The 16,765-nt window shown below is 43.1% G+C and overlaps 1 protein-coding gene across 2 annotated transcripts in view; it reads right to left on the bottom strand.

Annotated features, from left to right (window-relative positions):
* Nucleotides 1-16,765, bottom strand: part of NEURL1 (neuralized E3 ubiquitin protein ligase 1) — a 319,459-nt gene that overhangs the window by 209,860 nt on the left and 92,834 nt on the right. The gene's annotated exons all lie outside the window — the stretch shown is intronic.

Raw genomic sequence — 16,765 nt, 5'->3', positions numbered from 1 at the left:
TTGTGATGCCATTCGGACTCTCTAATGCTCCATCTGTGTTTCAGTCCTTCATGCATGATATATTTCGGAATTATCTTGATAAATTCATGTTGTGAATGTTGTAAATTCACTGTTCTGTGTTGGCTGGTCATCCTGGTATTTTTGATACCAGAGATTTGGTTGGTAGGTCCTTTTGGTGGCCTTCGTTGTCACGTGATGTGCGTTCTTTTGTGCAGTCCTGTGGGACTTGTGCGCGGGCCAAGCCTTTGCTGTTCCCGCGCTAGTGGGTTGCTTTTGCCTTTGCCGGTCCCTGAGAGGCCTTTGGACGCATATTTCTATGGATTTTATGTCAGTTATCTGGGTGGTTTGTGACCGGATTTCTAAGATGGTTCATTTGGTACCTTTGCCTAAGTTGCCTTCCTCTTCTGATTTGGTTCCGTTGTTTTCACAGCATGTGGTTCGTTTGCATGGCATTCCGGAGAACATTGTGTCCGATAGAGGTTCCCAGTTTGTTTCTAGGTTTTGGCTGGCCTTTTGTGCTAGGCTGGGCATTGATTTGTCTTTTTCTTCCGCATTTCATCCTCAGACAAATGGCCAAACCGAGCGAACTAATCAGACTTTGGAAACTTATTTGAGATGCTTTGTGTCTGCTGATCAGGATGATTGGGTGGCTTTCTTGCCATTGGCCGAGTTTGCCCTTAATAATCGGGCTAGTTCTGCTACCTTGGTTTCACCCTTCTTTTGTAACTCTGGTTTTCATCCTCGTTTTTCTTCAGGGCAGGTTGAGCCTTCTGATTGTCCTGGGGTGGACTCTGTGGTTGACAGGTTGCAGCAAATTTGGGCTCATGGTGTTGACAATCTGGTGTTGTCTCAGGAAGGGGCTCAGCGTTTTGCTAACCGTCGTCGCTGTGTTGGTTCCTGGCTTCGGGTTGGGGATTTGGTCTGGTTGTCTTCCCGTCATGTCCCTATGAAGGTTTCTTCCCCTAAGTTTAAGCCTTATCAATCCAGTGTCTTTTCGTTTGGCCCTTCCAGCCTCTTTTTCCATCCATAATGTTTTTCATAGATCTTTGTTGCGGAAATATGTGGTGCCCGTTGTTCCCTCTGTTGATCCTCCTGCCCCGGTGTTGATTGATGGGGAGTTGGAGTATGTGGTTGAGAAGATTTTGGATTCTCGCTTTTCGAGGCGGAGGCTTCAGTATCTTGTCAAATGGAAGGGTTATGGCCAGGAGGATAATTCTTGGGTTGTTGCCTCCAATGTTCATGCTGATGATTTGGTTCGTGCCTTTCATTTGGCTCGTCCGGATCGGCCTGTGGGCTCTGGTGAGGTTTCGGTGACCCCTCCTCAAGGGGGGGGTACTGTTGTGAATTCTGCTCTTGGGCTCCCTCCGGTGGTTGTAAGTGGTAGCGCTGCTGTCTCTGAATCACAGCATTTATCAGGTGTTTTCACTTTTTGAAATTTGGACAGGGCTATTTAGTCTTGCTTCACCCTTTAGTCAGTGCCAGTTGTCCATTGTTCCTGGAGGATTCACATCCCTGCCTGGTCTCTTTTTTGCAGTTCTTTTCAACAAAGATAAGTTCTGGCCTTGATTTTGCTGTCCACATGCTGTGGTCTTATTGTTCAGTTGTTTTCCATGTTTTGTCTTGTCCAGCTTGGTCTGTATAAGGATTTGTTTAGCCAAGCTGGTATCTCTGGAGATGCAGATATACCCTCCATGTCTTTAGTTAGCTGTGGAGTTTTTGTATTTTCTGTGGTGGATATTTTTTAGTGTTTTAATACTGACCGCATAGTACTCTGTCCTGTCCTTTCTATTTAGCTAGAAGTGGCCTCCTTTGCTAAATTCTCATTTCAGTCTGTGCATGTTTTTTCCCTCTCCTCTCACAGTCAATATTTGTGGGGGGCTGCCTGTTCTTTGAGGATTTTCTCTGAGGCAAGATAGTTTTCCCTTTTCTATCTCTAGGGGTAATTAGTCATCCGGCTGTGTTGAGATGTCTAGGGAGCGCTAGGTACATTCCTCGGCTACTTCTAGTTGCGGTGTTAGGTTCAGGGTCTGCGGTCAGTACAGGTACCACCTTCTCCAGAGTACGTCCCATGCTGCTCTTAGGCCACCAGATCATAACAGACCCCTCCTCAAGGGGGAGGTACTGTTGTGAATTCTGCTTTTGGGCTCCCTCCAGTGGTTGTAGGTGGTAATGCAGTTGCCCCTGAGTTGCAGTCCTGGTGAGGTGTATCTGCTGATTGCAGATCTGACTGGGGTATTTAGGCGTGCTGGATTCATTAGTCCTTGCCAGTTGTCAATTGTTGTTGGGAGGTGTAGGACCTCTGCCTGGTTCCTCCTGCCTTTCTGCCAAATCAGCAAAGATAAGTGTCTGGTTCTTTTTCCCATGTGGCACACATGTTGTGTGCTTCACAATTCAGTGCTATACTTTGTGTTTTCTTGTCCAGCTTAGATTGTGTCAGTATTTTCTCAGTCTTGCTGGATTCTCTGGAGTGGCAGATATACATTCCATGTCTTTAGTTAGATTGTGGAACCTTTTGTATTATCTGCTGTGGATATTTTTGGAAGGGTTTTAATACTGACCGCCTAGTTATCTGTCCTATCCTTTCCTATTTAGCTAGAGTGGCCTCTTTTGCTAAATCCTGTTTTCTACCTGCGTGTGTCTATTCTTCTCCTACTCACAGTCATTATTCGTGGGGGGCTGCCTATCCTTTGGGGGTCTGCTCTGAGGCAAGATAGCATTCCTATTTCCATCTATAGGGGTATTTAGTCCTCCGGCTGTGTCGAGGTGTCTAGGGAGTGTTAGGCACACCCCACGGCTACTTCTAGTTGCGGTGTTAGTTCAGGATTGCGGTCAGTACAGGTTCCACCGACTCCAGAGAAAGTTTCATGCGGCTCCAAGGTCACCAGATCATAACAGCCTACCTGATATATGGCACCGCATGGGAAATGGGCAAATTTGAAGACCTTAGACATTGTGGTCGGCCAAAGAAACTTAGTGCAGCAGATGCAAGATGTCCAGCATTGCCATCATGTGCTTAATTCTAAAACTCTGGGCAAAACCATCAATGATAAAGACCTGGGTGTATGGGTGGATGACAAACTCATATTCAGTGGCCAGTGTCAGGCAGCTGCTACAAAGGCAAATAAAATAATGGGATGCATTAAAAGAGGCATAGATGCTCATGAGGAGAACATAATTTTACCTCTATACAAGTCACTAGTTCGACCACACTTAGAATACTGTGCACAGTTCTGGTCTCCGGTGTATAAGAAAGACATAGCTGAACTGGAGCGGGTGCAGAGAAGAGCGACCAAGGTTATTAGAGGACTGGGGGGTCTGCCATACCAAGATAGGTTATTACACTTGGGGCTATTTAGTTTGGAAAAACGAAGACTAAGGGGTGATCTTATTTTAATGTATAAATATATGAGGGGACAGTACAAAGACCTTTCTGATGATCTTTTTAATCATAGACCTGAGACAGGGACAAGGGGGCATCCTCTACGTCTGGAGGAAAGAAGGTTTAAGCATAATAACAGACGCGGATTCTTTACTGTAAGAGCAGTGAGACTATGGAACTCTCTGCCGTATGATGTTGTAATGAGTGACTCATTGCTTCAATTTAAGAGGGGACTGGATACCTTTCTGGAAAAGTATAATATTACAGGGTATATATATTAGATTCCTTGATAAGGCGTTGATCCAGGGAACTAGTCTGATTGCCGTATGTGGAGTCGGGAAGGAATTTTTTTCCCCATGGTGGAGTTACTCTTTGCCACATGGGGTTTTTTTGCCTTCCCCTGGATCAACATGTTAGGGCATGTTAGGTTAGGCTATGGGTTGAACTAGATGGACTTACAGTCTTCCTTCAACCTTAATAACTATGTAACTATATCAGTTCAGAACTGGCAGCAAAAAATGGGACCCAAATACACCCATCTACTGTTCATAGAAGTCTGGCCAGAAGTGGTCTTCATGGAAGAATTATGGCTAAGAATCAATACCTTCAGCATGGAAACAAGGCCAATTGACTTAAATATTCATGAAAACATGGGAACTTGGTGCAGAATAATGGCAGCAGCTGCTCTGGACTGATGAATCTAAATGTGAAAAATTTGGCTATAACAGAAGGCAATTTGTTTACCACACGGCTGGAGGGTGATACAATATTGAGTATTTGCAGACAACAGTAAAGCATGGTGGAGGGTCCTTGCAAGTTTATGGCTGCATTTCAGCAAATGGAGTTGGAAATTTGGTCAAATTTAATGGAGTCTTCAATATTGAGAAATACAGGCAGAAACTTATCCATCATGTCATACCATCAGGGAACTGTATGACTCCAAATCTATTCTGCAGCAGGACAAGGACACCAAACGTAAAAACAATGTCTTTAAGAACAATTTTCAGAGTAAAGAAGAACAAGGAGTCCTGGCAATGATGATATGGTCCTCACAGAGCCCTGATCTCTACATCACCGTGTCTTGTGGGATTACCTGAAAAAAGGATTCGCACAAGCGACATCCAAAGAAGATCTGTGGTTAGTTCTCCAAGATGTTTGGAACAAGCTCCCTGCGGAATGGCTTCAAAAACTATGTGAGTGTACCTAGAAGAATTGATGCTGAAGGAAAAGGACAGGCACACCAAGTATTGATTTCATTTACATTGGGTGGGTGTTATCAGATAGCAAGTCATACAGGGAGAAGTACATGTCCTCAGTGAAAGGTATCTGATAACACCCACTGGGACTTAACTAAAGTTAACTCATTAGATACTTTGATTCCTAATATGTTTGCAAAGCAGAGTCGAAGTTTAAAAAAAGTTTTATTGTGTGTCCAGCCTAACATGAAAAATTTGGTGACTGGTCCTTATTTCTATTTGTCTGCTGTGTCCGATGAATGCTGTAAGTCCTTGGTCTGGTGTAAACAGTAGCGGGATGGGTCGTTTTTTACCAGTCATGTGAGTTGGAGTCTTTTGTTTTCTGTTGGCCTGGTACAAGTTAGTAGTAAAAAATGGGGTCATAAATATTTTGATGCGGATTATATTATATACTAGCTGTACTACCCGGCTTCGCCCGGGTTAATGACTGCTGTTAGCAAAATAGAATGTGTTAACAAAAATTTATTCTGCACACAAAAACCACAAAACAAATAGATAGAAATGTAATTATTAAAAGGCAAAAACTAAGCAAATAGAAGCATTTCACAACATATATTAGCTTTGTTATACTGAGAATGTCTTTGTTGCCTATATTAACCAATCAGAGCTCAGGTTAATTAACTGTAGCAAAATAGAAGCTGAGCTGTGATTGGTTGCTATTGGCAGCCTGATAAATCCCCAGCCAACAGGAAGCCCTCCCCCCTGGCAGTATATATTAGCTCACACATACACATAATAGACAGGTCATGTGACTGACAGCTGCCGTATTTCCTATATGGTACATTTGTTGCTCTTGTAGTTTGCTTATTAATCAGATTTTTATTTTTGAAGGACAATACCAGACTTGTGTGTGTTTTAGGGCGAGTTTTATGTGTCAAGTTGTGTGTGTTGAGTTGCGTGTGGCGACATGCATGTAGCGACTTTTGTGAGATGAGTTTTGTGTGGCGACATGCGTGTAGCAACATTTTGTGTGTTGAGTTGCATGTGACAGGTTAGTGTAGCAAGTTGTGTGCAGCAAGATTTGTGCATGGCGAGTTTTGCGCGTGGCGAGTTTTATGTGTGGTGCATTTTGAGTATGTGCAAGTTTTGTGTGAGGCAACTTTTGCATGTGGTGCAACTTTTGTACATGTGGCAATTTTTCTGTGTGTGCAAGTTTTGCATGAGGTGAGTTTTCCATGAGGTGAGTTTTGCACGTGTGGCGAGTTTTGCGTGAGCCTAGTTTTGCATATGGCGAGTTTTGCATGTAGCGAGTTTTGAGTGGTGACTTTTGTGTTTCGACTTTTATGTGGCGAGGTTGGTGTGTGTGTGTGGTGAAATGTGTGCTGAGGGTGGTATATGTGTTCAAGCACGTGGTAGTGTGTGGCGCATTTTGTGTTTGTGTTCATATCCCCGTGTGTGGTGAGTATCCCATGTCGGGGCCCCACCTTAGCAACTGTACGGTATATACTCTTTGTCGCCATCGCTCTCATTCTTTAAGTCCTCATTGTTCACATCTGGCAGCTGTCAATTTTCCTCCAACACTTTTCCCTTCACTTTTTCCCCATTATGTAGATAGGAGCAAAATTGTTTGGTGAATTGGAACGCGCGGGGTTAAAATTTCACCTCACAACATAGCCTATGACGCTCTCGGGGTCCAGACGTGTGACTGTGCAAAATTTTGTGGCTGTAGCTGCGACGGTACAGATGCCAATCCCGGACATACACACATACATACATACACACATTCAGCTTTATATATTAGATATACCTGTATGTAATCTCCTGTATATAGTATATACCTGTGTGTCATCTCACCTATATATAGTATATATCTGTGTGTCATCTCCTGTATATAGTATATACCTGTATGTCATCTCCTCCTATACATAGCATATACCTGTGTCATCTCCTCCTGTATATACTATATACCTGTAGGTAATCTGCTCCTGTATATAGTATATACCTGTGTGTCATCTCCTCCTGTATATAGTATATACCTGTATGTCATCTCCTCCTGTATGTAGTATGTACCTGTATGTCATCTCCTCCTCTATATAGTATATACCTGTGTGTCATCTCTCCTGTATATAGTATATATCTGTGTGTCATCTCCTCCTGTATATAGTATATACCTGTGTGTCATCTCCCCTGTAAATAGTATATACCTGTGTGTCATCTCCTGTATATAGTATATAGCTGTATGCCATCTCCTCCTGTATTAGCCCTCGTTCACACGTTATTTGGTCAGTATTTTTACCTCAGTATTTGTAAGCTAAAATGGCAGCCTGATAAATCCCCAGCCAACAGTAAGCCCACCCCCTGGCAGTATATATTAGCTCACACATACACATAATAGACTGGTCATGTGACTGACAGCTGCCGGATTCCTATATGGTACATTTGTTGCTCTTGTAGTTTGTCTGCTTATTAATCAGATTTTTATTTTTGAAGGATACCAGACTTGTGTGTGTTTTAGGGCGAGTTTCGTGTGTCAAGTTGTGTGTGTTGAGTTGCGTGTGGCGACATGCATGTAGGGACTTTTGTGAGATGAGTTTTGTGTGGCGACATGCGTGTAGCAACTTTTTGTGTGTCGAGTTGCATGTGACAGGTTAGTGTAGCAAGTTGTGTGCAGCAAGTTTTGCGCATGGCGAGTTTTGCGCGTGGCGAGTTTTATGTGTGGTGCCTTTTGAGTATGTGCAAGTTTTGTGTGAGGCAACTTTTGCATGTGTTGCAACTTTTGTGCATGTGGCAATTTTTCTGCGTGTGGCAATTTTTCTGCGTGTGCAAGTTTTGCGTGTGGCGAGTTTTGCACGTGTGGCGAGTTTTGCATGTGGAGAGTTTTGCGCGTGGCGAGTTTTGAGCGGCGACTTTTGTGTTTCTACTTTTATGTGGCGAGGTTGGTGTATGTGTGGTGAAATGTGCACTGAGGGTGGTATATGTGTTCGAGCACGTGGTAGTGTGTGGCGCATTTTGTGTGTGTGTTCATATCCCCGTGGTGGTGTGATTATCCCATGTTGGGGCCCCACCTTAGCAACTGTACAGTATATACTCTTTGGTGCCATCGCTGTCATTCTTTAAGTCCCCCTTGTTCACATCTGGCAGCTGTTAATTTGCCTCCAACACTTTTCCTTTCATTTTTTCCCCATTATGTAGATAGGGGCAAAATTGTTTGGTGACTTGGAAAGCGCGGGGTTAAAATTTCACCTCACAATATAGCTTTGACGCTCTCAGGGTCCAGACGTGTGACTGTGCAAAATTTTGTGCCTGTAGCTGCGACGCCTCCAACACTTTTCCTTTCACTTTTTCCCCATTATGTAGATAGGGGCAAAATTGTTTGGTGAATTGGAAAGCGCGGGGTTAAAATTTCACCTCACAACATAGCCTATGACGCTCTCGGGGTCCAGACGTGTGACTGTGCAAAATTTTGTGGCTGTAGCTGCTACGGTTCAGATGCCAATCCCGGACATACATACATACATACATACATACACACACACACACATTCAGCTTTATATATTAGATTATTATATATAATTTCTATATTGCTTCTAGTTAGTATGAAGCTGGAGAAGGACAGAACTAGCATATGGCTATCCACCATCACATCCAGTCCCTGCAGCCCTCGGCCGGCACAGTCTCTCAGGGTCACAGTCTGCGATTGTCAAACACTTTCCCGTCTTTTCCTTCACTCTAGGAGCGCCTCCTGACAGCGGTTCCTTGTGTCGGGGTACCATGAGGTGTGGTTAATTAAGAACACGCGGTGCAGGGCTCTCATTAATGAAATGGACGACATACACAGCAACAGCAAAGCATCCCGGGGAGGGAAGGATTGCACTCAGATGAATGGAAAACAATGAACATTATTCCTAAAAAGGAAGTTTATTACTCGGTTTCTTGAGCCGCTTGGTTTGGACTGTTTTATGTTAGTAGGACAAAGACTAAACAGACCTTCATATTTTCAGTATTAACTACTAAAAATGAAAAATTGATTGTTTACTCTCATAGAGGAGGGAAAGGTCTCAGGAATACAGCAGCTTCTGAGGAAAGAGCCTACTAATTCGAGTATTCTTCATTCTATTGTGTGGCTGGCGACAGATCTCTCTCTCCATCTTCAGATTAAAGGGAATCTGTTTTTTCTATGTAATCTGACAGCAGCATGACGTAGGGACAGAGACTCTGATTCCAGCGATGTGTCACTTAACCCCTTTCTGACCTCGGACGGGATAGTACGTCCGAGGTCAGATCCCCCGCTTTGATGCAGGGCTCCAGCGGTGAGCCCACATCAAAGCCGCGACATGTCAGCTGTTTTGTACAGCTGACATGTGCGCGCAATAGCGGCGAGTGGAATCGCGATCCACCCGCTGCTATTAACTAGATAAATGCCACTGTCAAATGCTGACAGCGGCATTTAACTAGCGCTCCCGGCCGCGCGGCCGGATATAGGCGCATCAACGACCCCCGTCACATGATCGGGGGTCAACGATGTGTAGGCATAGTAACCAGAGTTCTCCTTGAGATCTCTATGGTTGCTGATGCCGGCTTGCTGTGAGCGCCACCCTGTGGTCAGCGCTCACAGCAAGCCTGTAATTCAGCTACATAGAAGCGATCTGATAATCACTGTAAGGCTGCCGTCACACTATCAGTATTTGGTCAGTATTTTACATCAGTATTTGTAAGCCAAAACCAGGAGTGGGCGATAAATACAGAAGTGGTGCATATGTTTCTATTATACTTTTCCTCTAATTGTTCCACTCCTGGTTTTGGCTTACAAATACTGTTGTAAAATACTGACCAAATACTGATAGTGTGACGGCAGCCTCATGTAGCAGCCAATCAGGCTATGCCAGCTTCTAGCCTCCCATGGAGGCTATTGGAGCATGGCAAAAGTAAAAAAAAAAAGTTTAAAAAAAATATGAAAAAAATAAAAAAAATATAAAAGTTTAAATCACCCCCTTTTGCCCCATTCAAAATAAAACAATAAAAAAAAATCAAACCTGCACATATTTGGTATCGCCGCATTCAGAATTGCCTGATCCATCAATAAAAAAAGCATTAACCTGATCGCTAAACGGCGTAGCAATAAAAAAATTTGAAACGCCAGAATTACGTTTTTTTGGTCGCCGCGACATTGCACTAAAATGCAATAACGGGCGATCAAAAGAACGTATCTGCACATTAAAAATGCCAGCTCGACACGCAAAAAATAAGCCCTCACCTGACCCGAGATCCAGAAAAATGGAGACGCTACGGGTATCGGAATATGGCGCAATTTTTTTTAGCAAAGTTTGGATTTCTTTTTTACCACTTAGATAAAACGTAACCTAGACATGTTTGGTGTCTATGAATTTGTAATGACCTGGAGAATCACAATGGCAGGTTAGTTTTAGCATTTAGTGAACCTAGCAAAAAAGCCAAATAAAAAACAAGTGTGGGATTGCACTTTTTTTGCAATTTCACGGCACTTGGAATTTGTTTCCTGTTTTCTAGTACACGACATGGTAAAACCAATGATGTCGTTCAAAAGTGAACCTTATCCCGCAAAAAACAAGCCCTCACATGGCCATATTGATGGAAAAATAAAAAAATTATGGCTCTGGGAAGGAGGGGAGTGAAAAACGAGAACGGAAAAACGGAAAAGGGCAAGGTCTTGAAGGGGTTAAATCTGCAGTAAAGTCCAAAATTAATCTGCAACAGATAGGACACACATTTTTCCTGATATATGTGCATAGGATTTTGTAAGACTGCAGGTCATATTAGTATTATTAGTAGTAGTAGGAGTATTTATAGATTTTTTTTTTCCACAATTGAATTGCACTCAAAATCCATAAAGAAAAATAATATACTTGCAGGCTTATGGTGAGGAACAGTGGCCCTTGTAAATTGCAATATTTCAGGATTTTTTTTGATAAAAATATTGATGGTAAATTAAAAAAACGTGCACTGTATTGAACTCTGCCTAGATACATTGAGAAATAAAAAAAAACCTTTGCTTGAACAAAATGTCATCTTCTAAAAACAAATTTCCATCTACAGGGTGGGCCATTTATATGGATACACCTAAATAAGATGGGAATGGTCGGTGATAGCAACGTCCTGTTTGTGGCACATTAGTATATGGGAGGGGGAAACTTTTCAAGATGGGTGGTTACCATGGCGGCCATTTTGAAGTCGGCCATTTTGGATCCAACTTTATTTTTTCCAATGGGAAGAGGGTCACGTGACACATCAAACTTATTGACAATTTCACAAGACTCCCAAGATGGCGCACCACCACATTATGGGAGTCAGGTCCGAGGATTCCTACATGAACAGCTTCCTGGAAAGTGGATTGGTCGCCGTGGGCCAGTTGAATGGCCACCAAGGTCTCCCGATCTGACCCCCTTAGGGTATGTGTCCACGGTCAGGAAACGCTGCTTGTTTGACGCTGCGCAGAGCTGCAGCGTCAAACACGCAGCATCCAGATGTTCCAGCATAGTGGAGGGGATTTTATGAAATCCCGTCTCCACTATGCGTGGAAACCCGCACGCGGCGGCCCTGCGACTCCGGACATGCTGCGCGTCTTTTCAGATCGCAGCATGTCCGTACACCTTGCGGGGACGCAGCGTCCCCGCAAGGCATAACACAGGGCCCTATGGGAGCGAGCGATCATCCCGGATGTGAAGAGTTAACACATCCGGCATGATCGCGTCCCAGAAAGGGGGCGGGGCTTAGCGCCGAGCGGCTTCGCCGCTGCGGCGATACCGCCGGCCATCCTGACAGTGGAAACATACCCTTAGGCTTTTATCTTTGGGGTCATCTGAAGGCAACTGTCTATGCTGTGAAGATACGAGATGTGCAGCATCTAAAACAACGGATACTGGAAGCCTGTGCTAGCATTTCTTCTGCGGTGTTACTATCAGTGTGTGAAGAGTGGGAGAAGAGGGTTGCATTGACAATCCAACACAATGGGTAGCACTTTGAACACATTTTAGAAGGCGTCATAAACTTGTAAATAAGTCATGAAAGAATAAAGTTACCTTAAAACCAAGCACACCATTGTTTTTCTTGAGAAATTCTCAATAAATTTGATGTGTCACACGACCCTCTTCCCATTGGAAAAAATAAAGTTGGATCCAAACCAAAATGTCCGACTTCAAAATGGCCGCCATGGTCAACACCCATCTTGAAAAGTTTCCCCCTCCCATATACTAATGTGCCACAAACAGGAAGTTGATATCACCAAGCATTCCCATTTTATTTAGTTGTATCCATATACATGGCCCACCCTGTATTTTAATTGCCATAAAACAACTTGCTATAGTCCAAAGTGACATTTGAACAATCAAAATATTTTAGTGAAATTATTTTAAAAAAGAAATCATTAGAAAATAGGAGCATAAAAACACAAAATGTGAATGCATATTATATGCACCTAGAATGTATTTTATATCAGCATTCAATTTGGGAATTCCAAGTATTTGAATACTTTCAGCTTATGTAATTACCATATCCAACCACTAGGTGGCACATGAACAAATGTGAATGAAGGCAAGAATTCTCTTTGTACATCCCCAGTAGTAACCATTGATAGCCCAGTTAGAACTGAACTAGCCAATTCTAGTGATATAATAACATATTACCAGTGTCTTGTAGATTATTAAAGAGATCAGCCACAATGAAAGCTATGAGCTGATTGACCCTGCTGCGATGGTGAGAATGCAAAGGTCTGCAATTGTACCCCATTAGTGTATGATCAGCAGAGATCAACATCAATGGAACATCTTGTAAAGATTCAATTATGTATTACAGGAAATATAAAATTAAAATCAGTGATGTCAGTGTGCGGGAATAACGTGCACAGTGATGTCACAGTGTGGGAATAATGTGCACAGTGATGTCACAGTAAGGGAATAATGCACACAGTGATGTCACAGTGTGGGAATAATGTACACAGTGATGTCACAGTAAGGGAATAATGTATACAGTGATGTCACAGTGTGGGAATAATGTACACAGTGATGTCACAGTGTGGGAATAATGCACACAGTAATGTCACTGTGGGAATAATGCACACAGTGATGTCACAGTGTGGAATAATGTACACAGAGATGTCACAGTGCGGGAATAATGTACACAGTAATGTCACAGTGTAGGAATAATGCACACAGTGATGTCACAGTAAGGGAATAATGCACACAGTGATGTCACAGTGTGGGAATAATGTACACAGTGATGTCACAGTAAGGGAATAATGTACACAGTGATGTCACAGTGTGGGAATAATGCACACAGTAATGTCACTGTGGGAATAATGCACACAGTGATGTCACAGTGTGGAATAATGTACACAGTGATGTCACAGTAAGGGAATAATGTGCACAGTGATGCCATAGTACGGGAATTATGCACACAGTGATGCCATAGTACGGGAATAATGTACACAGTAATGTCACAGTGCGGGAATAATGCACACAGTGATGTCACAGTAAGGGAATAATGTGCACAGTGATGCCATAGTACGGGAATAATGCACACAGTGATGTCACACTGCGGGAGTAATGTACACAGTGATGTCACAGTACGGGAATAATGTATATCGTGATGTCACAGTATGGGAATAGTATAGACAGTGATGTCACAGTACAGGAATAGTGTACACAGCGGTCATAGTATTAGAATAATGTACACACTCATGTCATAGTACGGGAATAATGCACACAGTGATGTCACAGTATTAGAATAATGTACACACTGATGTCACAGTATTAGAATAATGTACACAGTCATGTCATAGTACGGGAATAATGTACACATTGATGTCACAGTATTAGAATAATGCACACAGTGATGTCACAGTATTAGAATAATGCACACAGTGATGTCACAGTATTAGAATAATGTACACAGTGATGTCACAGTATTAGAATAATGTACACAGTCATGTCATAGTACGAGAATAATATAGACAGTGATGATGAGCAGATTCTCATTCACCTCCCATTCACATCATTCACTTGAAACTCAATGTTCACATTGGTCATTTTTTTGTCTTTTTTTCCCATTGTCTTCAATCTCCTTTTCCTGTAGTTCTTGGAATCGTCCTACGTTGAGGGTAATGCAGCCAGACATGTAATTTAATGGCAGAACTTGTCCCTGTGCCTCAATGAATTTGAGTCCAGAATTGCAGATGCATATAAAAGTGTTGGAACATGGCTGCTTGGTACAACATAGGTAAGAGAGAAACCTTAGCTGTGTAACTTTCCTGCTCTGTACATATTACGTAAGCTCATCACATATTTGCATTTCTGTTTATTTTTCCAATTGTAGAGCCGTCTCGCTACTAGAGATGGAGGCGAATGATTCCTATGGTTTATCCAACACAGTATGTAACTAATTGTAGAAGGGACAGATGAGAATATTAATTATTTATTGTTCTGTTTCCTGTGTGTCGGATTCTGGCATTCCTTTATCGTGCTGCAGATTACTGTCAAGAGAGTAGTCACATAGGACGGCCAGTATAAACACTGGCGGTTTATTATTTCCAAATGATGATGGATAAACGATTGCACACTGGAAGCTTCTGCAGTTTCATAAACTTGCAAAAGCTAAAAGAAAAAATAACATGGGGACATGAAAACTAGTTAAAGAGGTCCTAAAAAAATGCACGCGGATGTGCAAAATATGGTGTACTATGTATAATTAAGGAGGTATTACACCTTATAGAGAATCCATCAGCAGGTTTTAGCTATACAATCCAATAGCAGCATGATGTAGGGGCAGAGAGCCTGATTCCAGCAATGTATCACTTACTGGGCTGTGTGTTGCTATTTCAATAAAATCAGTGTTTTATCAGCAGGAGATTATTACTACAGGACTAGGTGTTTCATGCCTCCTAGTCGACTGCTATGTGTATCTCCGCCCCATCACTGATTGGCTGCCTACGCACAATGTACACAGAAAGCTGCCAATCAGTGGTATGGGCAGGGTTATACACAGCTCAGAGAACTGCAAGATCTGCAGCTGAAAAACTGCAACAAGTAGACAAGTAAGTGACACATCGCTGGAATCAGGGTCTGAGCCCCTACATCATACTGCTTTCAGATTACATAACAAAACCATGGAAACCTGGATACAGATTTCCTCTTAATAATTACTCGCATGGCTATAGTGTGGACTGAGTGCGACTTCCTAAAATACAATCAATTGTACTTTTGACAAAGGGCAGGTTAGTTGCAGAAGTAAATAGTGTACGGCTACAAAACACCCCAGCTGCCCTCAATTTGGAGAACTCAGGGGTCTGTAGTTTAACTCTAAAATTTATATACTACATCTGTTGTGGCAGAAATTGTGACAAATATAATAGCAAATAGTCTATTGTAATATTACACCTGTTTATTAACGGGATTGTCCCTTTTCAGAAAACTTTATGCCATGTGCTCAAAGAAACAGAAAAAAACCCATATTGAGCATTACTTACATCCTTGGGTACAGCATTGACCACCCAGCTCAGCCTCAGTTTCTATTGTTTGGCTGCAGTGGTGACATCATGTTGACAGCGCTGCAGCCAATCACTGAGCTCAGCAGCTCAGGGTATGTGCACACGTTGCAGATTTGCATGCGGATTTTTCTGCACTAAATCCACAGCTCTTGGCAGATAACGCAGGGGCGTTTTTATGTGTTTTTTGCGCGGTTTTGATGCAGTTTTTGCGCTTTTTTTGATGCTTTTTTTAATGCGTTTTTGAAAGCTAAATAAAGATGTATTATTGAACAAAAAAAAAAGATTTGTGATGTCATGTCTTGTCCAACCTCCTCTTTTACATTTGTCCAACCCACACTCCATTAGGCCGGTTTCACACGTCAGTGGCTCCGGTACGTGAGGTGACAGTTTCCTCACGTACCGGAGCCACTGACACACGTAGACCCATTCAAATCAATGCATCTGTGCAGATGTCATTGATTTTTTGTGGACCGTGTCTCCGTGTGCCAAACACGGAGACATGTCAGTGTTCGTGGGAGCGCACGTATTACACGGACCCATTAAAGTCAATGGGTCTGTGTAAAACACGGACCACACACGGACCTTCTCCGTGTGCAGTCCGTGTGGCGTGCAGGAGACAGCGCTACAGTAAGCGCTGTCCCCCCCACGTGGTGCTGAAGCCGCCATTCATATCTTCTCTGCAGCAGCGTTTGCTGCATAGAAGATATGAATAATAGTGTTTAAAAGAAAGATCTATGTGTCCGCCGCCCTCCCACCCCCTGTGCGCCCCCCCGCTGTTCTGAAAATACTCACCCGCCTCCCTCGCAGTGTTCTGTGCTGGCCGCCCCTTCTATTGTATGCGGTCACGTGGGGCCGCCGATTAGAGTCATGAATAGGTGGCTCCACCTCCCATAGGGGTGGAGCCACCTATTCATGACTGTAAATGAGCGGCCCCACGTGACCGCATACAGTAGAAGGCGCAGTCAGACCGGGAAGCATCGACAACCAACGAGGGAAGCGGGTGAGTATTTTCAGAACAGCGGGGGGGGGGCGCACAGGGAGTGGGGGGGCGGCGGACACATAGATCTTTCTTTTAAACACTATTATTCATATCTTCTATGCAGCAAACGCTGCTGCACAGAAGATATGAATCGCGGCTTCAGCACGATGCAGTGTACCACACGCGTGGGTACCACACGCTCCGTGTGGTACCCACTCGGCACACGGGCGGCACACGTGCACAAGGACACGGATAACTCCGGTACCGATTTTTTCCGGTACCGGAATTATCTGGACGTGTGGGACAGCCCTTACACACATAGACAGACAGACAGACAGATAGATAGATAGATAGATAGATAGATAGATAGATAGATAGATAGATAGGCAGATAGATAGATAGATGGAATTAGATAGATGTAGATAGATATATGGATAGTTAGGCTACTTTCACACATCAGGTTTTTGCTGTCAGGCATAATCCGTCGAGTTTTGAAAGAACGGATCCGTTTTGTTTTTTTTCCGCCGGTTCCCTTTTTTTTCTCATAGAGTTGTATTAGCACCCAACTGTGCCTGATGGCCTCACGTTTCATCTATTTTTTGCCGGATCTGTAAAAAAAAAACTGTTTACGGTGGACAGAGAAAACGTACAGAGCAAAGTTTTTTCTGTCCTACGAAATGCACAGCGACGGATCC

The sequence above is a fragment of the Ranitomeya variabilis genome, chromosome 4 (genome assembly GCF_051348905.1).
Source record: "Ranitomeya variabilis isolate aRanVar5 chromosome 4, aRanVar5.hap1, whole genome shotgun sequence".
Lineage (NCBI taxonomy): Eukaryota > Metazoa > Chordata > Amphibia > Anura > Dendrobatidae > Ranitomeya > Ranitomeya variabilis.
This window is presented reverse-complemented; position numbering and strand designations above follow the sequence as displayed.